Source organism: Cheilinus undulatus, linkage group 7 (assembly GCF_018320785.1).
Source record: "Cheilinus undulatus linkage group 7, ASM1832078v1, whole genome shotgun sequence".
Classification (NCBI taxonomy): Eukaryota; Metazoa; Chordata; class Actinopteri; order Labriformes; family Labridae; genus Cheilinus; species Cheilinus undulatus.
In genome coordinates, this window is record NC_054871.1 from 43,010,972 (window position 1) to 43,024,269 (window position 13,298).

At 40.0% G+C, this 13,298-nt stretch overlaps 1 protein-coding gene across 1 annotated transcript in view; it reads right to left on the bottom strand.

The window, feature by feature from the left end:
• The window catches only part of LOC121511708 (inactive N-acetylated-alpha-linked acidic dipeptidase-like protein 2), a 492,988-nt gene that overhangs the window by 376,554 nt on the left and 103,136 nt on the right, over positions 1–13,298 (bottom strand). The window lies entirely within an intron of this gene.

Consider the following 13,298-nt stretch of genomic DNA (forward strand, 5'->3'; position numbering starts at 1 on the left):
TCTGCCACTACTTCTCAGCACAAAAAGCTAGTCAGAGAGGGAAAAAGTCACTCTTTACACACCACAAACTACAGGATAATCTGGAAAATAATCTTAAGAACCATCAGATAATCTGACTTACTAAATTTAGTCAGAAAAAGGAATTCAGCCTGACAATCAGCATGGTTATCGTATAGGGTGTAGCCTGCTTGATCCTTGCAAATCAATGATGCAAATGATATTTTTGCTCTTCTCCTGGCCAGCTTTGGCAAGAGTTTAATTACCCAGCTGGCTCCACTGATAGCGAAGAGTCATGTATTGACATGACAACAGCTGCCTGATGACCTTGTATGCATTTATTATAGATAGAACAGTGGAGTCAGAAAAGTTGGGATGGAGATTGTAGGGAAAGACATGCAGAAAAGGAGCTACAGGAGAGATGAAGTGGGTAACTCTGGCACAACTTCACCAACTTCCAAGGTGCATGGAGGACAAAGAAAGTCTTGAAGAGAACAGAATACTCCAGCAACACCTGCAGTTTAGAGCATTGGTTCCCAACCATTTTTCCTTGGAGCCCCCCTACTTGTTTCAAAGTCAAGCTGAGGCCCCCACCAAGACCTTGAACAAAAACTTATAGTGTCATATGTTGCAAAAAAATAAACATCCCTTTAATTGCTTAATTGATAGAACCCTAAGGAGGTGGCTATTCACAGGTTTTTTCCTCCTCACCTGCGTCATAGACCACAGCCTCTGCACAAGGAGCATAACAAGGCTAAAAAAAAAAAAAAGATATCTAATACAGAAATATTGACCATCTTTAAATTATGCACTCGGTAATTGCTTGGAGCTCATTTTGCACAAATAATTGCATCCATGCAACATTGCATGGAGCCAATCAGCCTGTGGCACTGCTGGTGTGTTATGAAGCCCAGGTTGCTCTGATAGCAGCCTTCAGCTCGTCTGCATTGTTGCTTGTCTTCTTCTTGAATTTCCCCCAGACATTATCTGGGGTTCAGGTCAGATCAGTTGGCTGGGCAATTAAGCACAGTAACACCTAGGTCAGCGAACCAGTTTCTGGTAGTTTTGGCTTCACTAGAGGAGAGGTGCCGATCCCTGCTGGAAAAGGAAATCAATATTCCCAGAAAGCCTCTCAGCAGATGTAAGCATGAAAATCTCCTGGTAGATGGCTGAGAGCGTTGACTTTGGACATGATATGGTAAGTGGACCAACAGCAATCTATGTTTGGTTGCTCTTCCCCCTTCCAGTTTTGTTCTTGTTCAACTTTCTGCCTCTCCCAGATACTGTGTAAGGGCTGTTGCCTGAATTGATATGAAATCCATTTCTGTTTTGAGAAGAAGTGGCTCTGAAGTTGAACAGTGATAGAGAAATTGTAGCAGTAGGGGACTGAAAATAGTTTTTATATTATGTGTGAATACACTATAATAATTACTCCTATTTACATGATTGACTTTGTGACGAACTCAGCCACACAGTCAGCGACACAGGGATTAAAAGAATTAAAGCACTAACATCTTAGATAGAAGTTAAGTTTTTGGTCATGTAATGCTGAAAATTATTCACCAAATTCAAAATGTACCTGCTATTCAACCCTTCATCGGGAATTCTGCATGTCTCAGCTGCAAATGGTGTCTTGGGTTTGCAAATTAAGTTACTTGTGTATCCAAATTTCTTTATTTTCCAGTGTGTTTTATCATTGCCATTCACACTTTGTATTTGTGTTTTTAATATTTCAATTTCTCTTTCTGTATCTCAGTCTCAATGTGATCACAGTACCTGTAAATGACAGTTAGGCATGAGCCTTGTTCTGCTAAAGGTCTATGCAATACTGAGAAAGGAATATCATGATGGTAAAACATCCTTTTAACAGGCAAAGGGCTATGCTCATGGTGGATTAATAGAGTTATTTTGTAATTAATGGTTCAGAAAGAGCAGTTTGCACCTGCTCTTTTTGCAAAGCATCTCCTTTTAGAATTATTGTTCTGAGGAAACTTTTCTCAGCTGAAACACACTGAAGGACGTGTGCAAACCTCTTCAGTATCAAAGTCGTGTTCAATGTGAAGGTCAAATTTTTTATTACTTTTAAATTTCACCATAACTCCTGTCATCTGGATGGATTTTTAATGAAAGACTTTTAATGAAAGACATCATAGTGCATAAAGCATATTGTACGCCTTTGTATACTGCACACTTATGGACAAACTATAAGAAATCAAGTATGCGGAGGCTACAAGTAGCCTACAATGATGCTCTGAGATTACTACTGAAAAGACCAAGATGGTGCAGTGCAAGTGAGATGTTTGTAGGTGCAGGAGTTAATACTCTACAAAGCCATAATAAGCTCAGTAGCTTCTGCAGCACAAACACAACCCTGTAATCGGCCATTGTTGTGTTGGCTGGACCCGTACAGGCGAAAGACGAAGACGAAACGGTAGTTGTTTACGGATTTATGCACTCTGGGACCCATTTTCAAAAAGTTTCGTTTACACACACCCAAAGTGCCGTTTCTGTGAGGATGAAACGCCGATACAACAAAAACTTTTGCGTATACTCCTGAATTCTTCTCCGTGTACGGGGCCTAAAAACCCAGCGTCATTCTCCTGGTCCTGATTGCAGAAAAGATGTTGATCCAGGCTTTATTTGAGTCTCCTCTGTTGGTTTGTTTGGCTCCTTGTGTTTGCTCTCTTTATTGTTCTGACTCTGAGAGGGCTGGGTTTAAATTCCCCGTATGGACATTTCCAAAATGGACTGGCTGATATTTTCACCCTGAAGAATTAATATACCACCCAGAGCTGAAAAACACCTGGGCCTGAGAGGATAAGTTATCTCAATAAAAGATATGCTCTTAAAAATAAAGTTTACAAAGAGCAGAGAATGAAGCCATTTTCTCTGTGAGAAGAAATGAAAATCACTAATGTGCTTTTTAAATGTCAATTTTGACGATAAATAGGGCCATAAAAGCAACAGAAAGCAGAGTGGGTGTTTTACTTTTTTGATGTATGAGTTAATTTTTAAAACATTAATGGAGAGACAATCATGAAAGGTTTTACCATTTCTATTCTTCTGTTTCTCTCTTTGTCAAGATGAATTGGTGTGATTATATTTTTAAGAAAAAAAAGAATGGCTTTTTAAAAGAACTGAACTTAACAGACTTTTGCAGGATAGTTTAATATCTTTGTGTGACATGTAAGTAAGAATGTAATGATAATTTATCATGCAAATCACTGGTTGTAACATGCTTCTAAACAAAAGGAATGAAGATGAAAATGCAAAATAAAAAAAAAAAAGGACTAAAACAAACCAATAAATATTGCAGTGGTGGATAGATCCTACTTGTAGGAAACATTGGCAATTGCAAAATGTTTCATGGACAGATGAACCTAAGGTTGAATAGTTTGGGAAGACTATGCAGCACCATGTATGGCATAAAAAGGGTACCAAGATGACACTATCATCCCCACAGTGCAGTACGGAGCATCAGGATTTGGGGCTGCTTTGCTACCTCAGGCCCTGGGCATCCTACAGGATAATGTCAGCTGAAGCTAAGAAAAAAGTTGAGTGATGCAGCAGGGCAATGATCCTAAAAATCAAACTAAATCTGCTACACCATGGCTAAAAAAAAAGAAAAATGAAAGAAAATCCATGGCCAGGTCAGAGCCCTGACCTGAATCCAATACTAACTTGTCACGCCACCACTAATAGACAGCGTATCCATCTGCTTTGCAAGGCTAGGTTCAACCAGTTACTAAGAGAGAACTGGACTGTCCAGGGCCAAAGTCCTTTATTCAGATTAAAGTAACTTTTGAATTTTATTTGAAAATCAAGGTCCAAGATTTCAGAGGAAACTCAGAGAGGTGGTGAATCCAAGGTATTTGGACTCCGATGTAAGGTCAACAGTCAGTGATGGTTTGCAGTGCCATGTCATCTGCTGCTGTTGATCCACTGTGCTTTATCAAGTCCAGAGTCCAATCCTATCACACTCCAAGTTTTTTTTTTTTTTTTCAAATCCTCTGCCCTTTCCCAAACGCTTAGTATTAAAGGTTTCCCAGATAAATGTGTGAAACAAATCCATCTGGCGTGTCAGGTAAGGGAATGGCACCTCTCCACACAGAAGTCAAAACTACCAGACACTGGTTTGTTGACCATGGTATTACTGTGCTTGATTGGCTAGCCAACTGGTGTGACCTGGGAGAATGTCAAAAAGAAGACAAGCGACAATACAGACGAGCTGAAGGCTGCTATCAGAGCAACCTGGACTTCATAACACCCCATCAGCGCCACAGACTCACTGGCCCCACGCAATGTTGCACAGATGCAATCATTCGTGCAAAACTGGAGGGTCAGCATTTCTGTATTAAATATCCTTTTTGGACTGGTGTTATGCTCCTTGTGCAGAGGCTGTGGTCTATGACACAGCCGCCATGGGTTTAAATCTGGCCTGTGGCTCCTTTTCTGCATGTTTTTCCCTACAAACTCCGTCTCAACTCTTCAGACATCACTGTTCTATCTATAATAAATGCATAAAAGCCCTAAAAATTAAACAAATAAACAAACAAATGGGTTAAGGCAGGGGTGTTAAACTTTTTCCACTGAGGGCCACATATAGAAATATATAAAGATCTTGGGGCCACTTTAATATCCACAAGATGAGGTATATGACATTGATTAATTCAAAAGCAGAATAAAGGAGGAGCTGGGGTGGAGGAGGGTTTCAAGAGCAGCTTGCAGAGAGAGCAGCAGAGTATAGCCAGGCAAGAGAAGTCTAAATCAGACAGCATAACGGCAGTTAGCCAATACTGTAATTACAGTAAATCATCTCACTGTCAGCTGATGATGGCTTGCATTAAATCAGCTGACTGGAGCAGAGCTTGACTCTGTGGCCTGTCTGAACTCATGCTCAACGCTCCATTTAATGTCTGACGGGGCACATAGACAATTTCAGGTTTTTGGGGATACCAATCAGATTTGGAGGGCGATGTTTGTCCCAAGCTGCCACTGGCTCAGCCACCTGGAAATTTTTTGGTACTGATATTTGCTGCTGAAACTCATCAGGGAGATAGAAAACAATATGTTGTTATTTTGAATGCCAATATTCAAATGTGGGCCATGTTTCATTTTATTTCTAGAATTGGCTTCAGGCCTATCAAAATTGTACCGCGGGCCACATTTGGCCCCCTGGCCATAGTTTGGACACCACTGGGTTAAGGCATATGATGAAAGCACATTTTGAATTTAAATCTCCAGCTCTGATTTTTGCTAAATTGGTAATATTTTGGCTGAAAGACAGACTGTTAAAGGAAAACACCAAGAGAGAACATTTGGTGATGTTGTTGGGTTTTGTGTGTAACAGTGAAATGATGGTTCATGAGAACGACTGGTTAAATTTGAAGCATGTTCAGAGAGAACAGGATTCCTCAGGAGGCTGAAGCCTGAGGAACTCCACACAGCAGGAGCAGACGAGGACACAAACACTACTCAAACTCAAATATGAATGAAACAGCTTAAGGCTGTACCAGAACTGCCAACACAGTTGTGCAACCTCTCTAGTAGGATGGCGTGATTAGTGATGTCACAAGCTGTGCATCAGTATAAAAGAAGCTGACGGGCAGGCAGTAATATGTTTATAGTGATTTCTAGTAATGCTGTGTTGATCATGACTCCTAGTAATGCTGTTTGAGTGCTGGCAATGACAAAACCCAGGCTGAGATTTGTCAAAGATGAGGTTATATTCAATAAACTCGAGGATTTGATCTGTGGCACGTTTTTCCAAGGATTTAAGCCCATTAGAACTGCTCTGTCTTTTCTATTGACACCAGAACAGAGAAGGTAAACATGCAAAGAACATTCGTGGTAACGAGAGTTGAATGCAAGGAGCCAGTGGTGTTTGTTGAGCTGGAGAAAAACAAAACAACATCACAGCTTATAACAGGAGGAGCGCACTGATAAAAACAGCTCTTAAGCCTGCAAATCACCAAGGAGAAAGAAAGTACATATTCTTTGCTTGTTTTGACCAGAATGACCAGAAACAGAAGTCTATACTTGCTCAAACTTCAGTCCACCGTTGGTAAGTTTAGCTTGTGTTGGCACGTGTGTGATAACTATATCAGTCTCAGCAGCAGATGGCCCAAACACACAATTCTACTATTCCCCTGTCAGCAGGCCAAGTCCCATGGCCCTCCAGGAGCAGCAGCAGGGGGCCGCGTGTGTGCTGTGTTTCCACGCATGTATGACAGTGAGCTTTCCTGTGTATGCTCAGAGACCTTCATCTATATTCAAAGCTGCTAGGAGGACTTCCTGTGGTTTTGGACTATCGATCCCTCATGTCTCGAGTGACTTTAAAAGTGTCGCTTGTCAAAGCTGTGTTTACGTGCATGTCACTGAACCTCTCTGATATTTTTGATTTAGTTTAATGTCACCTATTTGTATAGGAAGACTTTAAAGCCCTCTCCTTTCTGTGTCTGCCTCTGTGACGCTTTCAGGGAATCATAAGGGAATTATTATAAATGCTGGCCTTAAGGGCAGAAGCAATGCATATTTTCTAGTTGAATAATAACTGCCCTGTTGGACTTATTTTTAATTAAGAGGCAGATCTGCTGTCAAATGCTGTTTCAGTTAGTGACCATGGGTCTTGCCAACTTAAACTAAATTGTATATTTCATCATATTCTTCTAAATTGTAGAACTTGGCTTATGTGCCTTTGTGATTTGGTTCCATTAAACTTACTCATATCCTCTATGTGAATACTGGATCAGAACAGTTTCAGAAATGAAAATTGGACTGCAGTACTTTCAGAAAGTGTTCAGATCCCTGTCACTTTTTCTGGTTTTGTTATGCTGCAGCCTGATGCTACATTAAAAAATAAATAAATAAATAAATAATCAAATTTATCTACACTCAGTACCTCATCATGACAAAGTGAAAACATAATTTTAGATTTTTTTGCAAATGTATGAAAAATACAAAACTGAAATATCACATAGAAGAAAGTATTCAGATCATTTGCAAAAATACCTTCCAATTTTGCTCAGGTTCCTATTTATTGGACATGATTTGTTAAGGCACACACCTCTGTATAGAAGGCGCCACAGCTGACTATGCATATCAGAGCAAAAACTAAGCCACAAGGTCAAAGGAACGGCCTGCAGAGCTCAGAGACAGGATTGTTGCAAGGCACAGATGAGAGGAAGGCTACAAAAATGCTGGACTGAAAGGTTCCAAGAGCACAGTAGCCTCCATAACTCTCAAATGGAAGAAGTTTGGCACAACCAGGACTCTTTTAAGAGCTGGTTTCCAGGCCAAAGTGGGGGAGTGAAGGGAGAGGAGACCATTTCATTATCTCTATGTCTACATTTACTTACTATGTATGCATCTTTTGTGCAATATTAATTACATAGTTTCTATTGCTGTGATCACTTTTCAGACGTCTGTATTTGCAAATTCCATGCAATAGGGCTATGTGCAATCATATCAGCACTTTAAATACACAGGCCAATGACAAATGCATAATTTCCTCAAGCACATTCATGATGATGTACAATATATCAGAACTTGCTCTGTTTGTCTCTATCCATCTCTTGTTTCTCCATCTTTCTCTTGTTCTTTCTTGCTTTGCAAAGCAGATGGATTAGCCAGATTCCATGTCTGTCATCAGACTGGCCTTCAATCTGCCAGGTCTGAGAACTGAGAACAAGGCAGTTGCTATAATAGTGCTTAGTAGTACTGGATGTGGATAATACCTGCTGCCAGTGTAGCAATTAGCTAGGATGTAGCTATAGTATAGTTACAGTTGTATCAGAATTGGTCCACATTTCTTTATAAAAACATAGCAAAGAACCACACTGAAAGCTTTTCTTGATGGGGAAGATGTTTTTGCTCTTCTCCAGACCCGCCTCGGCATGAGTTTTATCCAACAACAAGCTTTGCTGTTGACAAGCTACCACAGCACCCTACTGCTGAGCTCACATTACTTGCTTGGGCCAGGGCCATGCCTGGCCAAAGGGAGGCCCTAAGAGGACTCTGGTGTGTGATAATGAATGCAAAGTCTTTGCAATTTGTAATTTAGCCTGAGACAATGTGATGGGAAAAAAAGGAATCCCGACTTATAACTGTCATTAACAAGGGTAACATGCAAAATACTTCAACAGACCCATGTCAGAAAAACTATTATCTGGTAAAAAGTCACAGGAAGGATCATTGCTTTTAATGCTTGTAATCCTAGCCACAAGAATCAAGAAGAAAATCTGCTTCAATTTAGAATCAGTGAATCAGAAATCAGTATATCTCATTAAGATTTTATCAATACCGAGCTAAAATGTAGTGACCAGGTTATGGAGTAGTGAAAATGGAAACTGAAGTTTTATATTTTGGAGAGGGAGACTAATGGCATCAAATCTCTTGATGAATGGAGATATGATGTTAAATAAAAGACTGCAGGTTTATCTTAATGCTTGCATTTTTCTTGCAGCAGTGCGTATAAATGCAGAAAAATGAGCATGTGTTACACTTTCAAATACATGGAGAAGCATTTGGATTTGAAATGCAGGTAAAATGCAAAACACTTGACAAGACATCAACACCATATGAGCAGTGACAGTCAGTATAAGATGACTGCCAGTTAAAACAAAACAGACCTGCATTGTTTTGCATGTTTTGATTGTCAATCAAAAAAGCTCTGATATATCGTTTCTTGTCACACCCTCATTGATAATAAATGTGAATTTAATTCAACTAAGATATTCTAATTTAACCTGCCCTCCAGGTAGACAGATGTGTCTCCCCAGTTCAAGGACAACATAACATGTTTTAGAATGAAATACATGGGAAAGGAAGGAGTCATGTGAACACCAGAGGACTCAGTGAGGACAGCTTTGCCTTCAGGCACAGTTTGGGCTTCAGTAAGCTGCCTAAGGAAACACCTATATGAAATGTATGGAAATGGAGATTAAACTGATGCTATTTTGATGGTTGAACAACCACCCTTTCCTCTGAGTGGACTGCCTGTGTGAATTTCATTGTTTCATATAGAGTACAACATCTCAGTGTTAAGTTTGAATCAGACCCAGAATTCCAGTTAAAAATATAATTGAAAGGAAAAAGGTGTAGCACATAAAAACAAGAAGAATCTTTATTTGAGAGTATCTTATTTGACTTTGAAAATGTTTTGAAGACTCTGGTAGCTCCCAGGTAACCTGAAGCCCTCTTGTAAACCCTGATGGTTTCTCACTTTGAAGCTACAAAGCAAAAACCATCCCTGTCATCCACGTCAACAAGATGCTGCAAGACCTTGAACATGAGACTGCCATGGGACTGGTTTAGAGACCAGGTCTTCAAAGTTGACTTTTCATGAGCTCCAGATAACAGCTGAGCTCAAAGTGAGCTCAAAGTGAGCAACATTTAATCTGATTTATTTTTGTCACAATGAGGGTTGTTACAGAGAATTTTAACTTTGGATATGGTTGTTGCACAAAACATATCTATACCTGCTAAAAGAAGCCAGTGAAATAGAAGTCCTTGGCTCCCTTTCTGGAGAATTTCTAGTTTTAATCACCGATGTTTGCAGGTGAAGTCCTGCACCCAGTCTAAACTGATTAAAAACACTGGCCAAGTTTTAGACTGCGTGCCTTACTTTCCTTCAGTTTGTGAAGATTTATTTCACTCCAATGCACACGTCTTCAGAAAAGCTGCATTTCTTTTATTTTTATTCTTGTTCTGGTACTTTCACTCTGATCATTAAAACAGATATTGGATTTTTGTAAAACACCTGGTGAGCAAAAAATATTAAAATTTCATGAAGTTTGATAACCTCAGTCTTGATTACCAAGTCAAGACAAATGTTCTTCAGTTTGTGATGTGCAAAAAAGTTGGGCTGCTGTGTCGAATGTAAAAGAAAAGAGAATACAACGATTGCAAATCGCATGAACCCATACTTTATTCACAATAGAGCGAAAACATTTAAGATGTTGAATAATTAATTCATTTTAAGAAAACATCAACCCATTTTGAATTTAATGGCAGCAACACATCTAAAAAAAAGTAGGGATAGGGTAACAAAGCTTAAATGTAAAACTACTTAAATGTACAAATGTAGGTTAAACACACTGTATGCACTTATGTAAAACAGCTGGAGGAGCACAACAAATAGGTTAACTGGCAACAGCCACATGACTTGGTATAGCCATCTATTTTCTACACTGCTTGTCCCGTTTGGGGCCGCACCTATCCCAGCTGTCATTGGGTGAGAGGCAGGGTACACTCTGAACTGGTTGCCAGTTAATTGCAGGGCTGACATACAACCAGGCACATTCACACTCGCACCTACGGCCAACTTAGTCACTAAATTTGTAAACGGCTGGGCTATGAGTCCCTGCAGCTCTTGCGAGTCCCGCCCTCCAAGCGTCCTTTTTTTTTTTTATCATTATGGGATGCCTGCACCACGAGCGCGCACAGAGAACTAAGTAGTTGCTGTGAGCAGTGCAGTGGGGTGTTAAATGCATGAGAAAATACTGTACATAGAGCCACCAATCACAGCTCTTACTTCTTAGAACAGTCTCCACCCTGTAAGCACCATGAACAGATATGTTGACAGATATGTCAACCAATCAGCACTTACAGCCTCATCCAACTGCCTCATGAGCCAATGACAACCAAGTTTACCTACATAAACATAGTTTGTACACAATGTTAGGATATGCTGGTAAAGCAACATGTCTGAAGGACCAAAATTATCTGTATGCAAGTCTGAAAAGGACATTACTAAAGGAGGAAGGACTTCCAAGGCAAGGACAGATTTATTTTTCCAGAGAATGTATGAAGCCTGATTGCTCTACCCATGCCACTGCAGACATGGCGTCATGTGCTAGCCTTTGCATCACTGGGCAGACGCCTCTTTCAAACCCATCTTCATGTTCACAGACATAATATAACTTTACTCACCACTAAAACTCAAGAAGAAGCTGACAACATCACTAGAACAGGAGCTAGCCTGCCTCCAACACCTTCATCAAGTCCAGTAATGAGTCTGGGACTTAGAGCGAGGTTTTTCATCTCATGAAGGAGAGGACTAACTGGCTTAGAAAACTGAAAAAATGCTGTGTGAGAGTGTGTAAGCTCTCCATGCAAACATCTAAAGGTAGGCTTTTTTTCACCAGTGATCACCTGGGTAAGGGGATGATCTTACCTCTACCCCATTTAAGAAGCAAGGAGGCACTTGAAAATAAGTACATAAGTTATTTACCCACAACTAGGTAAAGTGCTGCTAAATGTTGCTGATTAAAAAATGCTAGATGAAGTTCTGGATTACCGGTGAGCTGGGCCAAATGAGCCAGATCACTAAAAAGAGCTGGATTTCCCATTACTACATGGTGTTAAATGTGTTGGACTGGTCTGGGAGAATGATGATAGAGGGTGTAGGTGGCTGTGGCTTAACACTCTGAGGTCGGGGCACTCACTGGAGTGTTCTCACTATGTTTTTATCAGTGTCTTTGTCATTTTATTTAATGCAGTTCAAACACTCCCCTGAATGGGGGAATCTCATCTTTCACTTCTGGCCTTACTTGCCATCCCAATAGATTCCCAGCAGGAGTTACAGGGCCAATGAGAGATCAAAGGGCACATATCGTCACCTTTCAATGTGCGTCATTGGATAAATCCTTTGTCTGTCAACCTTTCCAACCAATTGACACTCTGGAATCCCCAAGGCCCTCCCTGTCATAGTTTTTGCAGGAGAGGTCAGGCGAGAGACTGGAGCGAGAGGAGAGAATTAAACCTGTAGATCTTCAATGATGGCAAATGTTGCAGAAGCTTTGGAACAAATATTGAGAAACAGTGATGAAGATGACAAAGCTTCATTTTGGTGAAAATAGAACGACAGACATTTTTGCTCAAAAATGGTATGACAACTTTTCATTTTAGACATGTTTTCTGCACTTACCTATGATTTTATTCATAAATTCCACTACTTTTGTGAAGCTAAGACTTTGGTAGACCTATTTCAAGCACCAAAACAATTCATCCTCATTAGTGAAGGTGTGTTTTCAGAAGCGGTTTTCAGAAAGGTTGTATTTCAAAATTCAGCATTTCAGCTAAAATAAGACTTTACACAGTCCTCTAGGACAACAATGGGCCTCAGTATACATAAAGCTGAGACTGTCCTGAAAATTTTGATATAAACACTTGGGTTTTGTGTTACTTGCAAATACCATGAAAAGGAGAATTTAGAAATAATGTAAAAATTTAGAAAATACCCTTAAACCTCCAAGGTACAGCTTCTGAGTATTGGGTATCAGGATGCAAGTCTCTGTCAAACATCTCCCTAAGCTGTGATGAAATTAGGGATGCACACGCTTAAATGGTTAATTCATTCATCGAACTACAAGTCAGTTAGACCAATAACCTATAATCTTTTAGAAACAGAGGCTTGAAATCCTGGTCTATAATGTCCTTTAAAACTGTAATGATTCTCCCGCCACTAGAAGCCGCTATAGCTACAGTTAATGGCTGCTGCCTTCCTGTCTGAGCTTTACCGTGGCACTTAACCGGCATTTGGGCTGTCGAGGGTTTAAAAGAGTATTACTCAACCAGAGTGAAAAGTGATGTGAGTGATGTGAGCCAGATATACTCTGTGCAGCGTTGTGCGGTTGGCTGAATGGGAAACAGACGTATAGGAACACCCCTAGATGAAATAAGGAAATGTTGAAAAAAAGCTGCAATTTAGGTGCTACACAACATGCAGTGGTTTATGTTTTGTTATGAGTGATTACACATTGTGTCTTTGTCCATCTTTTATTAATGGTAGCATCTTGTTAGCTCCCTGACAACAAAGAGAAACCGCCATGTTTTCTCTCCTAATTTCTGTTCCATTACTTCTTTATGAGGGAGGATTTCCCACCAGTGGCAAAAAAAAAAAACCCAAAAAAAACATGCAACCTGAAATCATGAGGACAAACAGGGAGGAGGCGATGTCTCAATTCCTCTGAAGGACACTGGTCACTGGGCACAGCGGGCCACAGTGCCATTTTGTGATACAGAATATTAAAACTTTAATGGATCCACGTTTCAGACTCCACTAAACCTGTCATTTTAGAAGGTTACTATCCCATCAATATCATGTGGAGATGGATCTTGTTTTCAGGCTGATAGCTCTTCCCCTTGACATTTTCTACCAGATAATATAATTTAACATGAATATCATGCTCTACAGCTTTATTTTTTAGCCCAAAAAGCAGATTAGAAACTTAAAAGAGGTAAATCTGTATTATCCCCATGCTGTGTAATGTTTCTGATGCCTGCAAAGATGTTGTGAT